This window comes from Passer domesticus, chromosome 1, assembly GCF_036417665.1.
Source record: "Passer domesticus isolate bPasDom1 chromosome 1, bPasDom1.hap1, whole genome shotgun sequence".
NCBI lineage: Eukaryota > Metazoa > Chordata > Aves > Passeriformes > Passeridae > Passer > Passer domesticus.
Window position 1 is genome coordinate 149,998,375 of NC_087474.1, and position 5,138 is coordinate 150,003,512.

Sequence of the window (5,138 nt, forward strand, 5' to 3'; positions counted from 1 at the left end):
CTGCTTGATGTTTCATATAGAAAACCAGGTTGTGGCCTTTTGTCTAAGGGCCTCAACTCTCTGAAACCCCTACCAAAGAACTTCTCAATCAGATGGCCTGAGGAAGCTCAGTGGTACAGGTGTTACTGGAGCAGGTTGCTGCAGTGAGTAGCAAGCTGGAAACCAAGATTCCAGAGTGACACAGAGCTCCTCAGGGCACACACCTTGGTGGGGACCCTCACTGCAGATGGCTGCACATGAACAAGCTAAGCTCCTTTTGCAGGCAGTGAGGTCTGGTCAATACAGCTGAATCTACCAAGTAATTCAGGTCACCAGTATGTGCAACCTGTATTTGGGCAGGTGAACAGTCCTCCAGGCACTGTTGGGTGTCCACAGGTGCTCAGCTGCCTCAATCACAAGTAGGTGCCCATATTTAACACTCCCATCTATGGCATCTATGATGATGAGCCTAAATCAATCCTCAGAGCTGGGATCATACAAACGCCTTGTGCCAAGGGAGGATCCTCCAGAACTCCAGCTGGTGCCCTGTCAGGGTCTTCAGCAGGTCAAGTGTGATGTGTCCCAGCTCTATACCAAGTTCCTGCCTGCTTCAAGAGAAATAGAACTGGCTGTCCTTGCCTGGGTAACTGAATTGGGCTCCTCATCTCTGCTGAGATTTCTTCCTGTGTTCTAGGAAGGGGTTGAATCCAAAATGTAGTTTATAAGCATCCCTACAACAGGGAAACACAAGGTTAAAACAAAAGTTCTTCTCATATTTGCAAGCTTACGGGTGAGTCATGTCTGCATTTAGTCACAGCGAGGCAGACGAGCAAAAATCCTTGGGAGCCACAGTGCCCTCGTGTCAACTCCTGTGCCATGCTGGTGTTTGCTGTCCTCCATGTGTTCCTGCCCCTGTGTCCATGGTGCAGCAGATCACAGGCATGTGGGCAACATGTTCCTCTAAAAATGGCAGCTTTGCATCATGGCCATGCTGTACACGGCCTTTCTGACATGGTGAAATGCCTGAAGGCAGTCAAACCCCAGAAGGCCCAGCCCCATGTTAAAGACAGGGTGGAGTCAGGCTGGTGTAGCTTTTTGGAGGCTGCCCACACAATCTGTGTGTGTGTGCACACACGTGTGTGAGGTGAGCTGAGGGAGGGCAAGAGCAGGAGCCACTGGAGTTGACTCTTGCAGATGAGTCGCTTTGAGGGTAAACATGGCAATCTACAGCATTTCCCCTCTTCTCAAGTAAAGAAATGACCCAAGAATGATGTTGGGGTGCTGGGGAAAATGTACCCTCCCTCCCTACTCCTTGCCGCTGCTAACTCACCAGCTGGACATGATCTTGCTATAAATATTTAGAGTGGCATTAAAAACCCAAAGGAGAATTTTTCTTTTTCCTTGTCCAGGGAACATTAGCTACCCAAACAAAACGCCCTCTTGCTTTCTTTCTTGCTCTGCATGCATATGCTCTTATTGCAGTCCATTCTGATGATTGATTGTAGCTTTATATCTCTCTTCTGGCTCTAACTCCTTGTTGCCTGTTTAGTTCTGCCTCTTCCTGGCAGTGGCTGTGGATTACTCTCTTAACCCTTTACGAAAAAAATAATGCCATCTGACTTCATTAATGACACCGGCTTATGGGGTTGGGGAAGGCTAGGTGGGATGTTCTTGTGCTTCAGACACTGATAAATGTGGCATTTATTTAGAAAATCCCAGGCTCCATGGCTTTGCACAGTTACGCAAATTCCTGCTAGCCCAGAGTACAGAGTGTGCTGTTTAAATAGCTTATTGCTTTGGGGAGGGTGGTGATGCTCCTTGCTGAATCCCCACACAGGTCTCTGCCAATTTAGAGCCAGGCTTCTGATAAATAAAGCTCCTGCTGCCTGCCTTACAACTCTCTTCATATTTTTTCCCAGAGATTATGGCTTCAGACACATCTACAACCAAGTGGGCACATCAGCGCTGCTTAGTTAGGATTTTCTTTATAAATAGACTAGAAATCTCTTTTCATGCCAAAGACAATATGTCCTGTATGCCCCCCACTCTACGGTGGGGGGGGAGGGGAGGTGGGTTATGAGCCCTGTTGAGAGGGTAGAGCTGTTTCTGCTGTGGGACAGTCTAAATTGTCAGATAAAATCAGTTTCTAAATGAGCTCTTGAGGCAAGTTTTCTAGGGGGGTATGCTATTGACTGAACCAGACCTGAGTGGTCTTTCTTTTGGGAAGACAAAATTAGTGCATTACCATGAGAGTGAGATCTTGCACAGATAATGGTCTTGTCTGAACACAGAGGGGAAAGTGGCCTCATTCACAGGGTATGTGACCCAACAGCACCTTGAGATGGGATGCTGCAGGTGCCCCATAGCCCTTGATGGGCTGGAGCTATTGGGGCTATTGGAGCTATTAAAAACTGTGACCCTCTATAATTGCTGCTGTACAAACTCCATCTGTGGCAAATTTCTAGAAAATAGGAGCATCTACCAAAGAACAAGCATGTTGTTGTAATGCTGTACACTCCTCCTGCTCCTTCTGCTCTTTCTCCTTAAGTGTTTGGCATCATTCAGTTTTGGAATTGTGGTGATTGAACCTTTGATCTGACCCAGAGAAGCACTTCTTATATTTTAATTCAAGGGGATGATGAAATGTCATGCACTGAGCAACAGAGCGGAAAAAAAGCTGTAATCTGACAAGCCCACAGACAGGTGCACAGAGACTGGTGATGTCAGACAATTTCTAAAACTCATATACTGATCCTATTACAATTCAGGTGAAAATGAACAAATATGGATGAAGAAAAAGGACTGCTCAAGACAGAGACTTCACTGACATTATTCGGTGTTATGTGCACTTTCTCAATGACCACCAGCCCCCACAGCAATCAAGAGACAGATCATCCCTTTAGCCAAATTTTCAGTCTAAACTGACAGGGGACAAGAAAAAATATTCCTTATTATGGTCTTAATAAAATTGGGAGAGGGAAGAAAACACAGGGTTAACATTTCTCATTGTATAAAGAGACAATTACAGGGATCATAATTAATCAGATGCCATGGAGAGGATGGGAAGATGCCTCAAGTAGCAGTGGTGGCTGGTTGGGATGACAGCTCAGCCTAGGCTGGGAGCATTAGCTTGCTCAGGGACTTGTTCAGATGAATTTTTGAAACCTTGAAGGATGCAAATTTCACAACCTCTCTGGACAACCTGCTTCCATATGTCTGATAGGAATTTCTTTTGCTGCAATTTGTGAATGCTGTCTCTTGCCCACAGAAAAATCTGCTAACTTTCTTCTGCTGCTGCTGCTACTTGCCAGATATCTGATCTTCTTCCTATTATTTTAAGTCCTTATGGTCTTTCTCTCTCATTCTTCTGTAACTGTTATGTTATTAATTTGCTATTTAGCTGCTCAACAAACACATTTTCCCTGAGTCCTATTCCCTGCCATTCACACTGATATGATACTTAATGCTGAACTAAGGCTTATTTTAAGAATCTGGGCTTGATTCTGATTTCGTAGGCAAGGGCTACAGGGTACATCTATAGACACTGGTCTTGAGCCCCTGACCTAAACTTATAAAGGCATGGGGACAAGTTTTACAGCATTGGAGTCACTGAGCAACTTCCCAAGAGTCACTGTTTGCGTTGTGTACAGATAGAGAGATACAGCATGTAATTCAATAATGACTTTGGCCCAGTATACGTGGGTGTGAAGATGTGTGGGCTCCTGGCTTGGTTTCAGGACAATCTCTAATTAAAGAGTGAAAGATTAAGATGAAAGCAATTGCACTCTTCTTTAGTCAGAATGACCTACTAGTGTTAATTAAAACAGTCTTCAGGCAAAAATAAACTTGGCTGCCAAAGTTATGTGCTTCACATTAAATAAGGACATAGCTGGTTTAAAGAGTGCTGAGCTTCTAGAGGTTTCACAGAAACCACTCACATAGCTTTGGGCACTTTTGTTGGAATATTTCAAAACAAATCCTTTGCCTAAACCAGCTGCTTCATGTGTATTTCAGACACCCACTGGCTTTTTCTTCAAACTACATCATTTGAGAATGGGTACCTTATCTTGGTGTGAGCATACAGTGTGCTGGAGGATCAAATATCACCCTATCATTGGACACCAAAATATCTTCATCTATCTTTTCTATAGTCTCTGGTTACAGACCCATGGCAACAGCAACAAGAAGATACTTAGAGCCTACATTGCTCTGTTCTTGCTGGGTCTGAACATTAAAATGCCCATCACAAAGTCATTTAGGTATTCAGGATCTGCCCCTGATATTTTTAGGTAGCTAGAAGTGTTCCTAAAGAAGGATCAGGCCTTTAAAATGCCACAACTTCCTATTACACCTGTGTGAGACACCAATCATTGTTCTTAAAAGCCACACATCTTTACCATGTCTCATTTATACTGTCCATCTTATAACTAGATGGCCAGGAGCTACTGCTGTGACATTGATCCAAGAGGGGAGAAACAGGTCCAGGGCTTCAGAAATACTATTTTCAATGGGAATATGATGGCATCAGTCATGACACCTCAGAGGGGCTGAAAGACCCGTCATCATGCAGAGTGTTGGTGCACTTCAGAGGCAGAAGGGGCCAGACAAAGAGAAACACTCATTAACCCATCTCCTTGATCTAAACTCTTCACTCTCATCTTCTTGGTCGTCAGGTTCTGTTATATTTTTTTTCATGTACATCTTCTCTCATATGTTTATAAGTTCTTAGGGTAATTCAAGGAGGAAAGGAACTCCAGTGGTCTCTAATTGAAAGCTCCTGCTCAAAGCAGGGTGAGCCATGAGATCAGACCAGGAAATATCCCAGGATGAAGACCATGCAGATGTCCAGAGGCCCATGTCTTCCTATTTGGGAACAGCATTTCCTGCCTGACATCTACCTCATGAAAGACCCTCCTTTTCCCCTGTGATGCTCCTGCACCACATCCCAGGACTGCAAGTCTTTCTCTCCGTTGTGAGATAATTTAGGAGGTGACTGCTGAGAGGGCAACTCACAGATAGGGAAATCACTCTGGCCTTCCATGTTGACAGCAGGACTTTAATCAGGGCCTGACTTAAATCATTAGTTCATAGCCCTCAGGTTGTTTAAAGAGCTGTGATAATGAGCTGAGAAGAAATTACTATCCATTTTCTCTTGGCAG

At 44.4% G+C, this 5,138-nt stretch overlaps 1 long non-coding RNA gene across 1 annotated transcript in view; it reads left to right on the forward strand.

Annotated features, from left to right (window-relative positions):
- The window catches only part of LOC135284646 (uncharacterized), a 34,586-nt gene that overhangs the window by 29,276 nt on the left and 172 nt on the right, over positions 1-5,138 (forward strand). The gene's annotated exons all lie outside the window — the stretch shown is intronic.